The 23,204-nt window shown below is 45.3% G+C and overlaps 1 long non-coding RNA gene across 1 annotated transcript in view; it reads left to right on the forward strand.

The window, feature by feature from the left end:
• Positions 1-23,204, forward strand: part of LOC130110758 (uncharacterized) — a 116,118-nt gene that overhangs the window by 74,276 nt on the left and 18,638 nt on the right. Inside the window, exon 3 of the long non-coding RNA XR_008810060.1 lies at positions 5,589-5,675. This is a non-coding gene — a long non-coding RNA (uncharacterized LOC130110758). The remainder of the gene's footprint in view (positions 1-5,588; positions 5,676-23,204) is intronic.

Here is a 23,204-nt window from a genome sequence, read left to right on the forward strand (position 1 = left end):
CCCTGCATCATATTCGAGGACACACACACACACACACACACACACACACACACACACACACACACACACACACACACACACACACTTTTGCTTGCTGGTTGTCCATCGTGCCCGATGATGACCATCTTCTTCTATTTGTGGGTCCTTTGAGGACTCAGATAGCAGAAGATACCTGCGCAGAGGTGGTTTTTAAAGTGGCATGGGGAGGTGCGCTTCTCCCAACGCCACATGACTTGATTGTAGAGGAGATGGATCCGATGGCAAGGGGGATCCCTAGACGACCGGCACCTCCACACAACTGCAGGGGGCTGCCGGAAATCCAGTTTTTCGGAAACCGCCTCGAAGCGTGCCACCACAGCTTGCTTTTCTGTTGGGGTGAGCTCCCTTAGCCTTATGTCTTCCAGACTCACCCACAAGGCAGCGGGGCAGTGGTTGATAGGTGCCAGGGCGTGTCCACCAGGGTGGGCCTGCACACCATATCTCTGGGGCCCACTGCTGCTCCGAGATCCCCTGCCAAGTTAGCCTGGGGCCGCAAGACCCCAGTTACCATGTGTGGCCACGGGGAGGCCTGGCAGGAGTCTTGGTGAAGGAGAGGCTATGTACTGGCAAGGGAAGGCTTACACGCTAGCATGCTTCCCTATTCGCCACAAAGGCTAGCCAGCGGCAGCAAGCTAAGGGCAGGAAGGACACAAGCGGGTTGGAAGAACCCATGCACCTTCCCTCCAACTACACACTGCTGCACTAGATGCATCACAACACCCTATGTGTATGTATACACACACACACACACACACACACACACACACACACACACACACAGAGCCCAGGTTTACTGATGCACTTGGCTGTTGCGGCTAGAAAAGCGTTATAAAAAATGCAACTTGATTGATTGATTGAATTACATCTGCATCCAAACATCCTCCAGGGGGCGATAGTGATGCACGCTCTCCGCAATGGCGCCAGTCAAACTCAACGTGCTGCAATGTCTTAAATTCGTGCCAATTATTTGTAATAGCTATTTTGGTTTGTGTTTGTATTTTTTTTTTAAACTGGCTTACGGCCCACGATTCTTATAGATACACAATAAGTCAACATGAAGTACGGCAAGAAAGAAACAAAAAAATTAGTTTATTCACAATTTGGCATGCGGTGCAAAAGGCTGTGCATGGTTTTGTGAAGAGATATTGCGATAACGGATGTTCAGTAATTGTGCGTCGGGTCTTTGATAAATTAACGTTTTCGATTATCTTTCTTAAGTAACAAAATCAACCAAAGCGAGCAGATTGAGTGAAGAGAAGACACGTCTGTGAATGTTCTCATTCATCCAGGTCATGGTTATCCAAAGGAATTGAATCAAGTGCAACTGGACTTGGTATATATCCGTGAAGACGTTTCGCCTCTCAACCAAGAGGCTTCCTCAGTTCGTGCCTTTCTGACTAGACCAAGCTAGTCTGACTGGCTGGTGACGAAACTCAGTATTTATCCGCTCTGGAGTCGTTATCAGAGCTATGGATGTGCGTGGCTCTTTGTGATCCGATGTTAAGCAGCGACGGTTGTTGGGGGTGTTAGTTCCGACTTTGTTAGTGCTCCATTCAGTGGTCATGAGTCGTCGGAGCCGTTAGCGACCGACTGTTGTTCTTGGAGGCTAGGCTTCTTGAGTCTCCTGGGTAGAGATGAAAGGACGGCATTGTAAGTGGGCGATATTTGGTGTCGCAGACCTCCTCCTCTGTTGAGGGATGGTTTTTCCAGTTTCGCATAGATGGCTTCCTTCACCCGTCTTTCAAACCATCTATCTTCCCTGTCCAAAATTTGTGCATTACTGTCCTCAAAGGAGTGTGTCTTCTCCTTTAGGTGTAGATAAACTGCTGAGTCTTGTCTTGAGGAGTTTGGCCTTCTGTGTTGGGCCGTCCGTTTGTGTAGTGGTTGTTTGGTTTCTCCTATGTATAGGTCAGTGCAATCCTCATTGCACTGTACAGCATGCAATCTGGTGTATGCTGTAACACCCCCAACAACCGTCGCTGCTTAACATAGGATCACAAAGAGCCACGCACATCAATAGCTGTGATAACGACCGTCGCTGCTTAACATAGGATCACAAAGAGCCACGCATATCAATAGCTCTGATAACGACTCCAAAGAGGATAAATATCTGAGTTTCATCACCAGCCAGTCAGACTAGCTTGGTCTAGTCAGAAAGGCACGAACTGAGGAAGCCTCTTGGATGAGAGGCGAAACGTCTTCACGGATATATACCAAGTCCAGTTGCACTTGATTCAACTCCTTTGAAGAGAAGACACGTGAATAGACGAGATAGAATGATAGATGTGGTCATTTTCCCATGAGCACTTTCATGGAGTTATAGCCACAGACCTGCTGACATATTGGAAGACCAGTTATAATCTGAGACATGAAGCATTATAGGCTCCACTCAAATGTTTACCGCACATGAGCATCAAGTGCAGAAACATGCGTCTTCTTGCAATGGTTCCCACTCGGAACAGTTTCTTTTTACCCATAATTCATCTGTGGGCCCAAAAAGGCACTATAGCAGCAATTCTTCTAACGTCTGTGTATATGTACAGTGTCCCAACGTAAGATGTCAGTACACCTCTGCACGTCATGAAGAGGAATTCCTCTGCGTGTTTTGTTCTTGGTGAATAGAGTACTTCAGGTTTTGATGCCAAAATGTTTCTTTGACTGTAAGGTTTTACAGTAGCTGAACCCTGTGAGGCCGGCCGCCCTTAAATCACTTATAGATTAGATGGCATATCTCGTTAATTCATACACACTTCCTGTCCGCACTATTGTTGTTCTAGTGGGCAGAGGCCATCAATTCCTGCCTGCTAAACTGCAGAGGAAGGGTGCAAGGCATGATGGGAGAGATGCCATGATACAGCTGAAAATGAAGTGGTGAGCCATAGAGAGAGAGAGACAGACAGACAGACAGACAGACAGAGAGAGGCAGAGAGCCCTTCAGTCCTGTTTGACAGTAGAGGTCAGTTGAGTGGAGACACACACACACACACACACACACACTCCACCTCCATCATTACCCAGTCTCTCTGTCTGTCTCTGTCTCTCTTTTTCTGGATTTTGCCTTGTCCTCTGTCACAACCTCTCTATTGTCCCCGTTCATGACCTCTCTGTCTCGGAGTGCATGTTGGGAGCGGGAGACGGTGAGAGTGAGTGCGCATTTCAGCGTGTGTGCGTTTTCTATCTTGTCTGTCTTGAATTGTTTCTTTGGATTTGTGTTTTACTGTTGTAGCGGTGTTTTTGATTCCGGAGCGGTTTCGACCGGCCCGGCTGTGAGTCATGCAGACTCGTGAAGTCGGAGGCGTGGGGTTGGAGGAGCTCACACGCCGACATAGAGTTAAACTCGGTCCGACTTTCAGTTGCTCTGTGGGAGACTGCAGTTTAGCGATGGGTGAAATTGTTGCTTATGACAGTGTAAAGTCCGCATCTAGAATGAATACTGGAGTCGTTATTTTTATTTTTGTAAGAATTTTTTTTTGTTTTTTTTTTTGGCATTTTCCACCATTATTTGGCAACGATAGTCAAGAGAGAAACAGGAAAGGCAGGGGAGTGAGAGGGGATGATATGCAGCAAAGGGCCTGGGCTGGATTCGAACCCAGGCCTCTGCGGTAGGAACTCAGCCTTATGGGGTACACGCTATACCAGGTGAGCCACTGAGGTGTTCGTGGAATCATTATTTTTCTGGATAGTGTTAATAAAGTTAATGTGGTTGTTGGGCAAGGCGTGGTAATCCAAGACACCTTCGTTCAGGTGGGGCCGCTGGTTAGTCCGGCCAAAAAGATCATTTTGTCCAAAGCCCCTCCATTCATTAGCAACAAAACATTGCAGAGAGAACGGCGCGACATGGACCATTAATGTCCCCGATAAAACTGATTCCTCTGAGCTGTAAATCTCCACATTTAAAACATGTTTCCGTCAGAAGGCAGGTCTTTATGGCTCTGAAGAACAACACTGAGGAGTTAAATTTGATGTTGAAGTTCAGAGTAGACTGTTTATGTATCTTAGGAGAAAATGAAATATTTTGGCTGTGGAATGGAGGGTCACCTTATCCGTTCCTGTGCGGAGAAGCCAACTACTGAGTCAAATGAGGATGAGACTGCAGCACAGAGCCCTGAGCAAACCGGGACTGCAGCACCCAGCTCAAAGCAGTTCCGACAAAGGTTTCTGTGCGGTCCTACTGAGTTAGTGCAGAAGTTGCTGGCTTGCACCATTATGAGTCACCTAGGTGGACTGGGACTGAACAGATCTTTGTTTTTGACGGACTTAAGGCAGCATAACGTCAAGGAACTACCTGAATTCTATCGTGGACTGTTCAAGGTGTAGAATTTGTTTAAAAAAGAGAGACAGACAACACAGCTCAGTGTTCTGGCTTCTCCAGGAACCAATCATATATGGCACCAGTTTCAGTTCAGTCTGTCATTTTGGGCCGACTCTGCTGAGGTGGTTCTGTGTGTCTAATGTGGTGACTGTGGGACATGTAGTTCAGTTTGCAGGTCCAAACATGCACAGTGCAGCTCCACTTGCCTCCTGCTTAGAGCTGAGATCGACTCGTGTTAGTTATCACTCTGCTGCTTAATTAATAAATGGAGAGAAGCTCTCACAAGTGGTGAGCCAACACTGTTGAATCAGTATTATAATGGCTCTGTGAAACCTGATGAGAATGATGTTTTCCCTTTAATGAATGTTTCCCCAGATTTTAAGGACTGTACAGGACCTTTTTTAAAATGTGGGAATTCCTCCGAGTTTTCTTTTAAAGATCCAAATAGAAGGTCAATGTATAAGATGTTTGTTAAAGTTTTGCACAGGGACAAATTAAATGGTAAAACTGACACTCCATGGGGAGTTCACTTAGGTCTGAGGGACAGTGCTGGACCTGAGTAGAGAGCGCTGTACAAACCACCATTGATCAAAAGAGCTGCAGACCTGCAGTGGAGGGTTTTACATGGTATCGTGGCTGTTAATGCTTTTGTCTCTGTCATTAATTCTGATGCTAGCCATGATTGCCTGTTTTGTTATACTGTTTTTCATTGTTTCATGAAATGTTGTCCATTGCTGGCACTTTTTACAATGCTGGAAAATGTTTTTGGATTGTTTGGGGAAGTCTTTCCTAAACCCATGTACATTCTGTGCCACAGTTACTCTCATAAAAACAAGGTCAAATGCCAGCTTTTTAATGTCATTCTGGGGAGGGCAAAGACGGCTGTGTATCTGAGCAGAAGAAACAGAATGGAGAAAGCTGGGGATGATGATGCTGTCTTTGTGTTTGTAAAAATGTTAAAAACTCGTTTAAAAGTCGATTCTTATTGTTACAGAATGATGAAAAATCTGGAAATTTTTTGCAGTGTGTGGTGTTGTAAAAAATGTGCTTTGCTGTGTTGTGAATTATGAGCTGATCTTTGGGAGTGTAGTGAGATGGTTTGGATTCTGTGAATCTTATGTCACTGACTGTGTCGGGTTTTATCCTGTTTATTACTGTTGTTTTGTAACATTTTGAATTTTTATAAAAGTGTCGTTAAAATCAAAGAATCTCTCTCTCTGTCCTTTAACAATCATAGAATGCCAGAGCTGACAGTGTTCCTGCTCACCCAAGAAGCTTTCTGGAAGAAATACACCAGTTACACTTACAGGAAGGGCTGTGTGAGGTAGGGTTTACACACACACACACACACACACACACACACACACACACACACACACGTGTACGTTTAATATGGTCCTGAACCTTAAAATAAACAAAATTTAGGTCTGTTCGTCTTTTGTAGGACGGCTCAGAAGTTGCTTCTCTTACTAGCAGTTTACCGGTACAAATTATTTCTAAATTATGTACTTGGCTCGTGTATTCTTCTTCTTCTTCTTCTTCTTCTTCTTCTTCTTCTTCTTCTTCTTCTTCTTCTTCTTCTTCTTCTTCTTCTTCTTCTTCTTCTTCTTCATCTTTGTATTCGTCTTCTTCTCGTATTTTTCTAAGAAAATACTCCATGCTTAGGTTATTTCGAGAAATTCACATTCCTCCACAGAGCCTTCCTCAAAGGCACATTGTAAATAGTTTTTACTGGAGAATAGAGTGTCTCAGTCCAGATTTTGCCTGAAAGCAACGGAATCGACTCCGTGCCATTTTCACCCCAGAGTTATCAATAAAATATACACTGACGAGCCAAAACATGACCACTCACAGGTGAACCGAATAACATTGATCATCTCCAAACAAGGGCACATGTCAAGGTCTGGGTAGATTAGATGGTCAGCGAACAGTCAGTTCTCATAGACAATGTGTTGGGTGCAGGAGAAATGGGCAGGAGTAAAGACCTGAGTGACTTTGACAAGGGCCAAATTGTTATGGCCAGACAACTGGGTCAGAACATCTCTGAAACGGCAAGGCTTGTGGGGTGCTACCAGTCATCAGTGGTGAGTACCTACCGACTGGTCCGGGGAGGGACAAAACACAAATTGGCAACGGGGTTGGGCGCCCAAGGCTCATTGATGTATGAGAGAAACGAAGGCTATCCCATCTGGTCTGAACTGACAGAAGGTCTGCTGTGGCACCAGTTGCAGAACACAAGCCACCTACCTAAACATCGTTGCAGACCAAGTACACCCCTTCATGGCAATGGTATTCCCTGATGGCAGTGGCCTCTTTCAGCAGGATAATGCAGCCTGCCACACTACACACATTTGTTGGGAATGGTTTCAGGAACATGATGAAGTGATCAAGGTGTTGCCCTGGCCTCCAAATTCTCCAGATCTCAATCCCATTGAGCATCTGTGGGATGTGCTGGACCAACAAGTCCTATCCACGGTGGCTCCATCTTATAACTTACAGGGCCTGAAGGATCTGCTGCTAATGTTTTGGTGCAAGATACCCTAGAACACCCTACAGGGGTCTTGTGGAGTCCATGCTTCAGCGAGTTGGCACTGTTTTGGCGGCACATTGAGGACCAACAGCATATTAGGCAGGTGGTCATAATGTTTTGGCTCATCAATGTATCTGCCCAGGGGGATCATGGGTAAAAGCGAAATTAGGAGCTGGTGCAGTTTCACTTGGCTGGTACTCAGAATGCCGTGAGACCAGAACTCTCAATGAACCAGAAGATCAGGATGGAAGTGATACACCAAAAACAGACAAAACACGCACACACACAGAAACATGTACGCGAACACACATGCACATGTGTTCAGGCATGTGCACAGAGAGACAAACACATGTAGGTGTGTGAACACGTGCATGCACACACACACACGTGCACATGAACATGCAAATATGTGAACATGCACATACATACACACACACAGACAGCACATAGACAGAAACACACAGACACACACACACACAGAAATGCATGTCTGCACATATCTCTGGGTCATTAGGAACAGTGTGCGACTGCCAATCACACTTCAGTTCATTATCCTTGAACTTTTCTGTCTGTCAGCCAGAAGCAGAACGACTCCGTTTTAGTTCGGCTGAATGGAAGGTCAGCCTGCCAATGAGGCAAAAACACTTTAGACTGCCTTTTCCAAACACAGACACCCACGTTTTCCCTGGCACTGGAGTAGCGTAGCTTTACTATTGCTAAGTGCCTTGCCAGTGGAAAATGTTTCTTAAACGTGCAGTACTCAGTGATGTGTGCAGCAGAGTTTCACTGTACAGTGTGTTGGTTTCTTTTCAGTTGTTGAAATTGTGATTGTTAAGTTTAATGGTTGCACTCTTTACAGAAGGCCATTTATTATTCTTTAATTCATTACTGGTTTAGATGTTTGTAGGCCTGCAGATACTCTTGTACTTTGGTGTACATTAAAAAAGTTGTGTTTGTGGTCTTGTGTGTTTTTATTGAACCTCCCACCAAGACTAATTCCTTTTGCTTTTACTTGCTTCCTTTCAGTTCAGCTCTTTTTAGGTGCCAAAAACTTTTCAGGTCCGTTCTTTGGTTTAGTTCACATTGGTTTAGTTCACATTGGTTTAGTTCACATTGGTTTCTCTGGTTCGACTAGTTCCTAGTTTAGTTTCATTAGACACGTTAATCTGATATTAGTTCAGATTGTCGTGTTTTCGATGTGGGCTTTTATCTTCCTGCTTGATGACCCTAGCATGTTTTGTCCCCCCCCCGTTTTTCCTCCACAATTGTACATGGCCAGTTACCCCACTCTTTAGAGCCGTCCCGGTCACTGCTCCACCCCCCCTGCTATCCGGGGAGGGCTGCAGACTACCACATGTCTCCTCCCATACATGTGGAGTTGCCAGCCGCTTCTTTTCACCTGACAGTGAGGAGTTTCACCAGGGAGACGTAGCACGTGGGAGGATCACGCTATTCCTCCCAGTTCCCCCCGAACAGGCGCCCCAACTGACTAACCAGAGGAGGCGCTAGTGCAGCGACCAGGACACATACCCACATCCAGCTTCCCTTCCGCAGATACGGCCAATTGTGTCTCTAAGGATGCCCGACCAAGCTGGAGGTAACGTGGATTCGAACCACAGATCCCCATGTTGGTAGGCAACGGAATAGACCACTACGCTACTCGGATGCCCGACACTAACATGTTTCACACTACTACTGTAGACACTCGTGACATTTCAACGATGCTCTTGTCGTGTGCAACATGTGAAATACACAAAAACAGCTGCCAGCCTGTTTGTTTGTGTGGTAGTTTCTTGCATACCTGAGGAACAGATTTAACGGATTCAGTTTTGATTGACATCTCCTGAGAGCAGGTGTGACCGATTAAAAAGAAAAGGAGAGCCATGCCAGGCCTTACATAATGGCTACATCCAAATACTACTGCAATAGTATGTATTATATAGTACACAGTTTTTTTTAATACTAGGTTAAAATGTTAGTAGTACAAAAGAATGTGGTATCCTGAAAGTGCCAGGATGTGCACTATTTTTGCTGAAAAATCTGGACACTAAGCTGACAGGTTACCATGGAGACGGCTGTGTCCAGCCAGCCGCTGTTTCTCCAATCGCAGTGAAGTTAGTTTCATATTCGTTGTTCTCTGGTAGTTTCCCCTTCTGACCTCATTAGCTTCATGTAAACTGAACCGGTTGTTTTCAGGTTAGTTTTCTATTGTAGAGGAAAATGTTCCACAGTCTTGTTCAATTCAACAGCATCAGCGCTTGTGACCGATTCGTAAATTAACTTCGTTGATTAACAGTCTAAGTAGCGCTTCTCTACAGGAGTGTCTAGGGACAGTCATAAACATGCTATTGCCGTATATTCAACTTGCTATAACCTTTTTTTATTTGTCAAAACAACTCAGACCAATTATTCTATGATTAATAATTGTCCCTCTACCTTTCACAGCCATTGGATTGCCACTGGCCTACACTTTATGTACACAATATATTACAATATAGCTGTCAGTTTTCAACATAGCAACTTCAAACCACCTCTTAACTGTTTCACATCTACTTTATGAGTTTCCCTGGCTGTTAAAAAGTCTTAAATCAGACATCAGTTCAATAATCCCTCTGCTACTTCTACTTTCAGCTGCTCCCGTTAGGGGGCGCCACAGTTGATCATCCGTTTCCATCTCTTCCTGTCCTCTGCATCTTCCTCTGTCACACCAGCCACCTGCATGTCCTCCCTCACCACAACCATAAACCTCCTCTTTTCCTCTTCCCTGGCAGCTCCATTATTCAGCATCCTTCTCCCAATATACCCAGCATCTCTCCTCCACACGTCCAAACCATCTCAATCTTGCCTCTCTTGCTTTGTCGCAATATATCGCGATATATTGCGATACTGTAAGAAAGGCGCTATATTGCGATATCATAGGCCTGTGTTCTCTGTGCTTATGCTACTTCTTGTCTCAGTTTACGTTGTGGGGTTGGAGTGGAAGAGTCAAATGGCTGAAGATAGATTACAACACTGTTACCTAGTGGTCGTGGGGTTACACACAACACTAAATGCTTGTCACGAACCTGTTCATGTATATATTTAAAAGTCGATATCGTGATTTTTGAGAATTGATACAGTATCACAATCGATGACATCGCGATTCTCGAGTGTATCAATATTTTCTTACACCCCTATTGGGCTTACGTCATTTTCACACTCATGAAACCCTGCTTGTGACCGTCACTGTTGGACATAAGGACATTGTCATCCTGGAAGACTTCAGTTCTATCAGGACAGCAGGGTTGGGTTGAAAGACAATTCATTCCAAAATTATGCTCTGCACATCTTAACAGAGGCTCCAGAACTTTCCGCAGTGTGTGTCTCTTTACTGAGGTGCTGGCATCGTTTTGTGGAGTTTCTTTTAGGCCTCAAAAACAATTAATCATTAAAATGTATTGACCATAGCTGTCCAATACAATAATATATATGCAATAAATAGATAACCAAACAACAACCACTTTGTAGGTTTCTGTTTTTGTGTCGCTTTTTTTAACATCTATTCCAGAACTCCAGTATTACGCCCCCACCACCGTTTCCCTTCTCCTGAGCAAAATGGGAACTCGATATAAGTCTTCTCGATTGTGTACGATATTAGTCTTTTCAGCTTTTAATTTTTTACTCTGATGAACTTGCCTTTAACACATGGTTGCAACTGATATCATCTGCCATAAACTCTCCAGAAGAATCCTGGGACAATTAAAGCATCGCTTATTTTATTGACTAGGGCTTTTGCGATCTTGTCTCATCGGCAGAGCTTAAGGCAGGCCTACATCTGGTGTTGTACCTTGCCAAGCCATGTCACTCCAGTAGTTAAGAATTTAGAGGTCTTGAGGTTGTTTTTGTTGGAGGTCGAATTGGTAGGTTATTGTGCAGGTGGAAAATGAACACACACTGCCTTGATGTTAACATAGGCATATGATTGTTTCCTGCTGTGGCATTTTTATTTATTTTTATTTTTGATATACTTTATTGATCCCCAAAGGGACATTTTTCTCTGCATTTAACCCATCTTAGCTGTGCAGCTAGGAGCACTGAGCAGCTGCAGCGCCCGGGGACCAACTCCAGTTCTTCTTTCCATTGCCTTGGTCAAGGGTCAATGTCTTTTTGATGATGGGGGAAACCAGAGCACCCGGAGAAAACCCACCGCAGACACAGGGAGAACATGCAAACTCCACACAGAGGACCACCTGGGATGACCCCCAAGGTTGGACAACCCCCTGGTTCAAGCCCAGGACCTTCTTGCTGTGAGGCGACAGTGCTAACCACCGCGTCACCATGCCGCCCAATTTTCTAATGTGGTTATATTTAGAAACCAGAGTACAAGGGTTGTGTTCCTGGAATTTTTTTATGAATAACTTTGTCCACATGCTTTTTAGTCTGGAGCATCCCAAGTCTGGCTTTATCCTGTTCCATATTTGCATTTTGATTTTGATTTTGATTTTGAACCTTCTTGGTGCAGGCTTAGTTGTGTGGTATTTTTGTCCCACGCTCTGTCCAATGTCCTCAGTGCTTCTCACATCCCATTGTGTGTCATCACACTGGGGATCTTATGTCACTTATTCAGGGCTTGTGAGAGGACCTGAATAACATATGAGAGGTGACTTGATAGGAATATATTTTGCACTGAAAAAGCTATTGAAAATATCATCTGGAAATTTTCAGGATTAAGGCAATAAAACTGACCTCTATCCTGAGGGATCTGATGAAACTTAATAAGGTTTTTTTTTTTTTGACAAACTGAAAGCTGTGAAAGTTGTCAGAAGCCCCGAATAACATGTGAGATGTGATTTTAATATCAATATATTTTGAATTGATAAAACCATTGGGGAAAAAAGCAAGGAATAGTCATAACCATTTTCCAAGATGGCGGCACACATTCACATTTGCAGCGGCCTCACCCAGTAATGGTGTGGGAAGATGGTGGCGCAAATTCATGTTTGCGGTAGCCTCACCCAGTACCGTCCATGCAGTGTCTTTGTCCACGTCTGCATCTAAGTTTATCTTTGTTTGATAGCTGGGAGAGCTGGCATTGGATCAGCTGGGAGAGCTTGGTCTGCTACGTCCTGTGGGCCCAGGGACCACGGCCCTGCCTGAAGCTGTGCCTGAAGAGGAAACACCAAGGGCGGTCTGACAGGATGCAGAATAGGGGAAGCCTAAGCTAACTGCTAGCCCATGCAGACTGGCAGTTCCGATAACACCGAGGGCGGTCTGGCGGTGGCCTCACCTAGCCTTGACTGTGTTTTTAGTGTCATATGGCGTGTGGGGAGGTGTGTCGTAGGTGTTTGGCTGGGAGAGCTAGTGTTGGATCGGCTGAGGAAGCTTGGTCTGCTGCTTCCTGTGGGCCCAGGGACCATGGCCCTGACTGGAGCTGCGCCTGAAGAGGTAACACCGAGGGCAGTCTGACAGGACATGGAAGCGGGGCAGGCTAGGCTAACTGCTAGCCCATGCAGACCGGCAGTTCTGACAGTCATCCTGGCTGGCGTTTGTTCTCCTGGACAGTGATTTTTTTTGTTGTTGTTTAGTTTGAATATATGTGATAGTTTGAATATATGTATGTGTTCTTGTAGTTCATGCAGTTTTTGGATATGTGTTTTTATCTTTATGTTGTACTGCTGTGGGCTGGGTGGAAACGATGTTTTGTTTCATTTCATTTCACAGCAAGTGCATGAAATGAAACGACAAAGTGTTCCTGATTCTGATTTTGTTATCAGATTTCTGAAAGGTGTTGTCATCGAATACTTATTGTCCAGGTTTTCATGTACAAAATCGACACTGCTGTATACCAGACAGATTGTGATGGACTAGTACTCACTATACAGTATGTAGTACTGTTTGCATGCAGTACGAGTATGAGGGAAGTGAGTATTGAGACACAGCCAGAGAGTTTCTCTCCTAAGTTCAGTTTTGGTATTGTGACTGACACCGATCCTCTCTGGTTTTCATGTGGACATTGATTTGTTCTGATCTAATGTTGTTAAATAAATCCATGTTGAATTTTAAACTGTTGTGTGTCGGGTCTCCCTCACTCAGTTTGAGCCTATTGGTAACAGTAGACCCAAGCACCAGCCATGCTTGCTAGACTTTTAGCCGCCACCTAGCCGTCAGTCAGTGTAGAGGAGGTTAAGGAGCATTGCATGGTAAGCATGTGTGCTGCCGCAGTTGATCTTCCCTCTGGATCAGGTTCATCAGCTTGTTTGCCTGCAGGATGGCGTTTTCTCGTGTCTCTCAGTTGATGTTTGGAACTAAAATACAGTTGATGGGAGGTCTGCAGGGCTCTGCCTGCGGTGGTTTGACATGAGCTCCAAATTAGAACAACCACAGTTGAGTAGCAACAGTGAAAAACAGCGATGTGGCCCTCACTCACGTGGACTGAAGGCTCTCATTTGGAATATATTAATATAAAAGTACCAACGGGACACAGACACATGTACAGACAGAACTGCAGGGCTTATGAATGCCACTTAACCAAAGTATTTTCAGTGTTGTTTCCCAAGATGTGTTCGTATTAACTTTTTGTTTTGTTTTTTTAAATAAATGAGGGTTTCTAATATCATGGAGGCAATGCAGGAGCAGTCCAGTGTTGTGTGGATGGTATATTTATTTACATTAAATGCACTGAAATGTGCTTTGCATGCAGCCAAGTGTGCAATGCAAAAACAAGACTGTGTGTGTGTGTGTGTGTGTGTGTGTGTGTGTGTGTGTGTGTGTGTGTGTGTAGGAACAGAAACACCTTTTTTTGGGGGGTCCAGCAGCATCCAGGATGTGTTCATTATAAAGAGGTTTTGAAACATACAGTATCAAACATTATTATCCAAGCCAGTAAAAACAGCCAGATGTTCAAGTTCAAAGTTGTTTGTTTGGTCAAAGGAGGTTGAATCTGTTCATCTGGATAAACATTGTATACAGATGAACTGATTCAACCGTCTTTGATGTTCTTACCTGGATTATTGAGCATGTGCCAAGACGTTGTTTGTTTGTTTGTTTTTTGTGTGTTTTTTTTTTCAAACCTGGTAAATGCATCACTGGGTGGTGTCCAGGTCTTCCATCTTGTCTGCCTGTATGCAGTCCAGACAGATGCAGAAGGATGGATGTGCCTCCTCTGGTAGTCTGGCGTAGATGCATGTTGTTGTAATTAATGGCTCAGACTGGCCGTATGTAAAAACCACGACTTTCAATTTCACAGACGGATTGATTACAAGTGAGTGAACAAAAGAGGCATCGCTGCATTGTCAGTACCGCATCTAAGACGGTCCGCCTGGTTTGCGCAAAACGCAAATCTGCACAAAGTTCTCCTTCGGTGGACTTTTCAAAAGCAGTATATACTGTATGGATGTTGGCTCAATCAAAATAATTCTATACAGGATCCAGTCGTTAGAAATGTCCTTTCGTTGATCAGGGACTTCACATGTTGATGTAAAACTCTTGATTTTCTCCCTGCAACGATTTTTTCGCGTTTATTATTTTATTTTTCCCCAATTGTCAATTGTACTTGGCCGAATACCCCACTCTTCCAAGCCGTCCCGGTCACTGCCCCCCCCCCCCCCCTCTGCTGGTCCAGGGAGGGCTGCAGACTACCACATGCCTCCTCCGATACATGTGGAGACACCAGCCACTTCTTTTCACCTGACAGTGAGGAGTTTCACCAGGGGGACATAGGAAGGATCACGCTATTCCCCTCAGTTCCCCCTCCCCCCCAAACAGGCACCCTGACCGACCAGAGGAGGCGCTAGTGCAGCGACCAGGACACATACCCACATCCGGCTTCCCACCCGCAGGCACAGCCAGTTGTGTCTGTAGGGACGCCCGACCAAGCCGGAGGTAACATGGGGATTCAAACCGGCGATTTCTTAACGAATGTTTCTTTTTAACAGACTTCGGAGGCTTTTCCCTATCAAACTGATTGACCAGGGCGATTGATTTCAACATTTTAACATGGGTTTACATCCATCCATCCATCCATTATCCAAGCTGCTTATCCTGCTCTTAGGGTCGCGGGGATGCTGGAGCCTATCCCAGCAGTCATTGGGCGGCAGGTGGGGAGACACCCTGGACAGGCCGCCAGGCTATCACAGGGCCAACAGGCAGGGAGATACCCTGGACAGGCTGCCAGGCCATCACAGGGCCAGTATTTCCCAGTCCAGTCCTCAGTGTTTTACAGGATGGTAAAGACTGAAAAACCAGACTGAACCTGAGTCGGTGCAGGAGACCAACACATTCTGTATTACTTGTCAATAAATCATCTCTATTCAAATTACAGTGTGTAAAATGTCTCAGGGGTCATATTTCTCTGTCTCCAGTTTGTTCTGCTTTCAGGGTTTGTCTGAGCCGACATAGAAATACTGAGGGGAAAATCGTAGAGCATTAATCACCTTTTCAGTTTTCCACCTAAAAACAAGACTAAAAACGTGAGGAAGGAATAAATTATCCAAACTCAAAAACGTGAAAAAAAAATGGAAGTGGATTCTGAGCTGTTCCACTTCCAACTGTTTTTGTCACACCCGTAAAATGTAGGAAATGAACCAACACTGAGGCAGATCATGGGCTTCTCCTCGGCTTGATCCGTGTCGAAACGAAGGCCAAGGAACTTGGCCACAGTTCTGCTTCCCTTGTGTGTGTGTGTGTGTGTGTTTACACATTACATCCCACGAGTAACTTTGATAGTGGTCTCACAATTGCATGAAGGCATCTTAAATGTTTGTGGTGTTTTGTTTTGCAAGGTTTAAATAGGGAATATTGGAATCTTGAAGCAGTAGCTAAAATTTCCCTCTTGTGTATTTATCCAGCATTCGGTTTGTATCAACACTGGAACGGTACATAATTCAGTCCGTCCAAGCTAATTTGTCAAAAACCAAACTCGATCTGGTGTTGCTCTGTTCACATGAGGCCAAACCTCAAGATGATGATGATTTTTTGTTTTGCTTTGTTTTGTTTTGTTTTTGTTTTTGTTTTTTCCCACTCCTCTGGATTGGCTGCACTGGTTGTCAATCACTGGCACAAGACATCAAATAGCTCGCCTCATGCTGTTGTTTGATTTGTCGGCTTCTTTTGTCTTCGTCTCCTCCTGTAGAGAAGTTCAACAGATTCTTAACATGTGTTATAGACCTCGGCAGAGACTGGTGTCTCTACCGTCTAGTTACCAAAGGATTCTTTTTTTTTTTTCTTAATTTTTCCCCATTTTTCCTCCCCAGTTGTACCTGGCCAATCATTCTGCTCTCTGAGCCGTCCCGGTCACTGCTCCACCCCCTCTGCCTTTCTGGGAAGGGCTGCAGACTACCATGTGCCCCTTCCTATACATATGGTGTCGCCAGCTGCTTCTTTTCACCTGACAGTGTGGAGTTTTGCCAGGGGGACGTAGCGCGTGGCAGGATCATGCTATTCCCCCCAGTTCCCCCTCCCCCTGAACAGGCGCCCCGACCGACCACAGGAGGTGCTAGTGCAGTGACCAGGACACATACCCACATCCGGCTTCCCACCCGCAGACACGGCCAATTGTGTCTGTAGGGGCACCCGACCAAGCTGGAGGCAACATGGGGATTCGAACTGCCGATAGTCGTGTTGGTAGGCAACAGAGTAGACTGCTACACTACCCGGATGCCCCAACAATTCTTTCTGTAACCGAACAGCCGTTAATATAATTGTTGAATGTTGTAAATATGATGATAATGGTTTTGGTGGAATTCCGAACACTGATGCAAGGATCCTTGTTAAACCCCCACCTAAAGGGTGTTTGGTACCATCTGTCTGTCTGTCTGTCTTTCTGTCTGTCTGTCTTGTCATCAATTCCGTGGAGAAATGGCTGCAGCAAATGCCATGGCATTTACAGGAAAGTAGGCAACGCTGCCTAGATGACCTGATGAAACTGGCAGAAATTAGGTCAAGATCAGTCAAGTTCACAAAAAAAGGTCACAATCGTTTTTCAGCCTCAGCTTTGTCAAAGTGATTTGATGAATTTCAAATTGACACTGAAATGTTGCAGTTTATTTCAAACAAATATCATCCAATTTCAAATGCGCGCATCAGAAATCAACTTTGACATTGGCATTGACTTTGACTTCACTTTGTCATCAGAGAAATGCGGGTGTTGCCCTGGGCAAGCAATCAAACACTTATAATAGTGTCAATCTTACATTACATTTTTTCCCTCATGGTCATAGCTTTGTGAAGACAGAGAGATGTTGAAAAAGAAGAGAGAAAGAAAGAGTACGACAAGAAAGAAAACATAAATGAACTGGCAGGGGAGGAGCAGAATGATGTGAAGAAGGACGAAAACAGCTCAGCTGGCAGTGCCTTCTCTCAGGGGAGGCTAATTTAAGTTGAGATCATATCAAAATCTGGCAACAAATAACCAAAGAAAAAAGAAGCTAGCCTGTGAAATGAGGAACATCTGATAAACAAACATGTAGACCTCAAAGTGGAAGAATTTTGTTTCTCATTAGTCTCATTGGAATGAGACTACTTGAGACAACTTGAACGCTCACTTTTTTTTCCTTCTTTTTTACACATTTTTATTTTCTTGGGTAGGGCCCCACATTAGCTCTTGAAATGGGCCCCCAGATGCTTAAGGCTGTCTATGAAGAGATAGGAAAATATCAATGAGTTTGAAGAAGAAGCTAATTTGTTATGATTAACCAACAGATATGATGGATCAAGTTCATAAAAAAACCTCTATGAGAAGGTAGAACAACATCAATAAATAAAAGCCACATTCAACCACGAATTTAATTCATCGCTGACATAATTGACATAATTGGGAGTCTACTAGGGTGCTGGAAAGGAGGCTCCGACCGATTGTCGAACCTTGGATCCAGGAGGAATAAAGCAGATTCCGTCCTGGCTGTGGAACAATGGACCACCTCTTTACCCTTGTGGAAGTACTGAGGGAGGGAGGCATGGGAGTTTGACCAGCCAGTCTACATGTGTTTTGTAGACTTGGAGAAGGCTTACAACCGTGTACACCGGGGCACTCTGTGGGGGTTACTGGGGCAGATGCTACAAGCCATCTGGTCCTTGTATAACCAAAGTGAGAGAGTGTGTGTCCGTATTCTCGGCATAAAGTCAAACACGTTTTCGGGTGTCGGACTCAACCAAGGTTGTCCCTTGTCTCCGATTCTGTTTGTGATATTCATGGACAGGATTTAAAGGTGCAGCCAAGGTGAAAAGTATGTCCGTTTTGGGAGCCTCAGAATTGCATCTCTGCTCTTCGCAGATGATATGGTTTTGTTGGCTTCATCAGAACGTGACCTCCAGCGCGCACTGAGGTGATTTGCAGCTGAGTGTGAAATGGCCGTGACAAGAGTCAGCACCTCCAAGTCTGAGGCCATGGTTCTCTACCGGAAAATGGCGGACTGCTCCCTCTGGGTTGGGGATGAGTTGTTGCCTCAAGTGAAGGAGTTCAAGTATTTTGGGGTCTTGTTCACGAGATGGAGCGGGAGATTGACAGGCGGCTTGGTGTAGCATCAGCAGTAATGTGGATGTTGTACCGGACCGTTGTGGTGAAGAGGGAGCTGAGCCGGAAGGAAAAGCTCTAAATTTACCAGTCAGTCTTCATTCCAACCCTCACCTATGGTCATGAGGTTTGGGTAGTGACTGAAAGGGTCAGATTGCGGATATAAATGGCTGAAATGAGTTTTCTCCATATGGTGTCTGGGCTCAGCCTTAGAGATAGGGTGAGGAGCTCGGACATCGGGAGCGAGCTTGGAATAGAGCTGCTGCTCCTTAGCGTCAAAAGGAGCCAGATGAGGTGTTTCGGGCATCTGATTAGGATGCCTCCTGGGCACCTTCCTTTCGAGGTTTTCTGGGCATGTCCAACTGGGAGGAGACCCCGGGGTAGACCTAAAAATCACTGGAAGGACTACATGTCCAATCTGGCCTGGGAAGGCCTTGGGATTCCCCCAGGAATAACTAGAGGGTGTTGCTGGGGAGAGGGATGTCTGAAGTGCCCTACTTAGCTTGCTGCCACTGCGAGCTGACCCCGGAGCAGCAGCTGTTGATAAGATGAGAGATGACATAATTGCACTACCGACTCTGTTTCATTCTAGTAGATCTCTTTGGGTTTTGGAGTCTTCAAGCACTCAGTGGTGATCTTCAGGACTGTAGCTTTAAAGCTCGAGTGTTAAGTCAAGGGACACTCCATTTACACTATTATAGATGGACCTTTCTGGTGTTGATCCAGCTATGGTCTAATTCTAATTCTAATTCACAGTACATATAAAGGTAAACAGACCGGAAACATGTCCGTGTGATGTCGCCAATAGATTTGGCTGTATTTGGCGTAGCAGCAACAGGGGAATTTGTCAACTTACTTGTTTGAGGCTGTGGAAGGTAGCAGGGACATCTCCTGTATTGGCGGGATGGCCTAGAGGTAAAGAAGCCAACTAGTAAACGAATAATCGCTGGCTTGATCTGTGGCACCAACAGGAGGGTGTATTTCAGCTGCTGGCTGGTATTATAGCTACCATGCTCTCTGCCAAAGTGCTTTTGAGCAAGGCACTGAATTGCCAAAAACTGCTCGAGGGGCTCTGCATTGTGGCTGACCCTGCGCTCTGACCCCTCCCAAGAAATGCATGTGTTTTTATAGATAGATGGGATATTTGAAAAGATACATTTCAGTTGGCTTTCCTTCACGAAAAGTTGGATCAGTGATCAGTGACTGATTCAGTTTTTTGTGATTTTCTTTCCTGGATTATTGAACATGCATAAAGACATTCAGTTGGCCTTATGTAAATCTGACAATAAAGTTCTCTTCTCTCTAGAACAAATTAAGTCGTCTAAAAGCTACGAGAAATTCTGCTACTCTGGTGTCTTCACTAGCCAGTATTCAAATCACATGGTCGAAGACAGCAAGGAGCTTGATTCTGAACCTGATTGACTCTGAGAATTGGTCGCATCTCATTCACTTCCCACTTGACTCAGTCAGCCTGCGTCTTCCTGATCAAATAATGGAAAATTAAAGAAACTAGTCAACAAAAATCCTCATGAATAGCAAAAACTGACTCGCGAAATTCTACAGCATTTTCCGCTAAAGTCATTGTGGAAAGTAGAACCTCTCCCTTGCACGTTTAGCTCATTTACTCCGATTTGGTCATGGAGAAGGATGAATTGGAGCAGAGCAGGCAGTGGTCACAGGAGAACACTGACCCGGTTCATCATCCGTCATGTACATGAACAACAATGATTTATCTGACATGTTAAGTATTAGCCCTATAAATAAGGTACCAACACCGTTTCCCTCGTAGCTTTAGCCAGAGACCAGCTCTTGTCTCGTGGAACTACAGAAACCAGACGGATCATAACCTCAAACAACGGTTCCCAGCTTTTTGCATGGCACATACACAAAAGGTCAATAAGGGGTCAGTTTGGGTCCTACTGAATCTGCATCTATGACTATTTTGTTATAATGACATTAGATTATAAGGCTGTTAATCTGAGGCTGGATTTAAGATTTTTATACAACCTTCTCTGACTCAGTACCAATTCAATTTCCATGTTGGATTAGAAGTTAAAAGTTCAGATCTGGGTCACATTTGGTTTCAGAACATCCATTCTCAAAATCATGTCATGATAACAACATAATACTTAACTAATCCATAGAAGGTCATTCTTTTTCGCCGCAGGCCACTCAGAACACAAGATCAGCAACACAACAGCGAATGTGGAGTCGGTTGAGGGATTCGGTTTCTCCATTCAAGGACACTTTAAAACCGCTCCACCATATTGTTAATGGCATCAGCAGTCAGACATGTGTAATGGGACCAGGGTCCTCATTTGACCAGACTGAGGCCCCGTGAAATCTAAGAGGAATGACCAAAAACAGCAACGAACAAATAGAAGGCATCAGAATCTTTTTTGTGATACCCTAAATAATCTCTCTGAATCTCAAGCTTTGTTTTATCATTTTGAATTTATTTATTTAATTAACCCCCCCCCCTTTCTTCCCAATTGTATCTGGCCAATCACCCCACTCTTCTGAGCTGTCCTTGTCTCTCCTCCACCCCCTCTGCTGATCTGGGGAGGGCTGCAGACCACCACATGCCTCTTCCGGTACATGTGGCGCCGCCAGCCGCTTCTTTTCATCCGACAGTGAGGAGTTTCACCAGGGGGACGTAGCGCGTGGGAGGATCATGCTATTTCCCCCAAGTTCCCCCTCCCCCTGAGCAGGTGCCCCGACCAACCAGAGGAGGCGCTAGTGCAGCGATCAGGACACATACCCACATCCACTTTCCCACCCGCAAACACAGCCAATTGTGTCTGTAGGGATGCCCGACCAAGCCGGAGGTAACACGAGGATTTGAACCGGCGATCCCTGTGTTGCTAGGCAACGGAAAAGCCCGCCACGCTACCCAGACGCCCCCTTGAACGCAGTTTTTTTTAAAGGAAACTGTATCTTCTGCGTGCTGGATTCGGTGATGTCTTGCCTTGTTTTCAGACTGGGTGTGAATGTGGCTGATAGAGACATCATGTCCGCCGAGGGACGTGAACGTGTTCAGCAGCTGTGTAGTTGTTTACGCTCCGTGTGCCTGTTTTCCCGGTTGCTTTGCCCATAACAAACACGAAAGTAAATGAGAAGCCGGACTGATGCTTTTCAATTCGAGGAATGTTTTGTGACTTCCAAGTTTTTCTTTTTCAGTCTCTCTCACACACACACACACACACACACACACACACACACACACACACACACACACACACACACACACGCACACACACACACACGCACATGCACATGCAAATTCCCAGATGTACACTACACACATGCAGCTGTTTGGCGGACATGACCAGAAACAGATTCTCAGGGTCAGTAAATTGGAAGCAGAGTTACAGATTCTTCTGAAGTTTGTTTCCTAACCATAAACGACATGGTTCCCTCTCTTTCTCAATTCAACACACACACACACACACACACACACACACACACACACACACACACACACACACACACACACACACACACACACACACACTGTGAGGTTGAGAGATAGATAGAGAACAGGTGAGAGGAAGAAAGCCAGCGATTCAGTGAAACTTGGCTGTGTGTGTATGTGTGTGTGTGTGTGTGTGTGTGTGTTTACATGAGAGGGAAAGAGAATGTGTGAGTTTGTGTGCATTGAATTTTGCATGCTTGTGTGTGTGTGTGTGTGTGTGTGTGTGTGTGTATTGGGGTGCTAGTGTCAAACCTCTTGCTGCAGGTGACAGTGCACCTTTCCTGACCTTCCTGTGACCTTCACTCTGACCTTTGACCTCCGCTGTGCCTCTGGGCGTGCTCAGAATGATGTGAAGCAGACAAATCCCTGGATCATGTTCCTGCTTTTCAATAATCCCCAGGCGTGTGTGTGTGTGTCTGTGTGTCTGTGTGTGTATTCATGTCTTTGTCTCCCCCACAGACAACTTGTAACACTGCATCAGAATATGTTGGCATTATTTCGATCACAACAGTGAATAATTTGACCTTTGACCTGCCGTCTTAACATTACATGCACCATCACCTTTGTCACCTTTAATGGAAACCAGCGTGACCTCCTGGTCTCAGAATCAGTCAGCCAGGTATGAGCGTCTGATGCTGGCTGTAGTAAAACCTCTTTTAAATGCTGAGTGAAAGGGGGCGTTCGGGTGGCGTGGCCATCTAGTCCATTGCCTACCAACAAGGGGATGACCGGTTCGAATGCCCGTGTTACCGCCGGCTTGGTTGGGTATCCGTACAGACACAATTGGCCGTGTGTGTGGACAACATGTTTACACACTGTAGTTTGAATAGAGGTGATTTATTAACAATACAGAATGTGTTGGTGTCCAGCACCCACTCGGCTTCAGTCTGGTTTTTCAGTCTTTACCGTCCTGTAAAACACCGAGGACTGGATTTGGCAATTCTGGCCCAGTGATGGCCTGGCAGCCTGTCTAGCGTGTCTCCCCACCTGCTTCCCAATGACTGCTGGGATAGGGTCCAGCATCCCCACGGCCCCGAGAGCTGGAGAAGCGGTTTGGAGAATGGATGGATGGATGTAAACCCATGTTAAAATGTTGAAATCAGTCGCCCTGGTCAATACGTTTGATAGGGAAAAGCTTCCCGACGTCTGTTACAACAGACTTATTCGTTAAGAAATCATTGGAGGAGGGGCGTCTGGTTGGCGTGGTGGTCTATTCCGCTGTCTACCAACACGGGGCTCGCCGGTTTGAATCCCTGTGTTACCTCCGGCTTGGTCAGGCGTCCCTACAGACACAATCGGCCGTGTCTGCAGGTGGGAAGACGGATGTGGGTATGTGTCCTGGTCACTGCACTAGCGCCTC

Source organism: Lampris incognitus, chromosome 3 (genome assembly GCF_029633865.1).
Source record: "Lampris incognitus isolate fLamInc1 chromosome 3, fLamInc1.hap2, whole genome shotgun sequence".
NCBI lineage: Eukaryota > Metazoa > Chordata > Actinopteri > Lampriformes > Lampridae > Lampris > Lampris incognitus.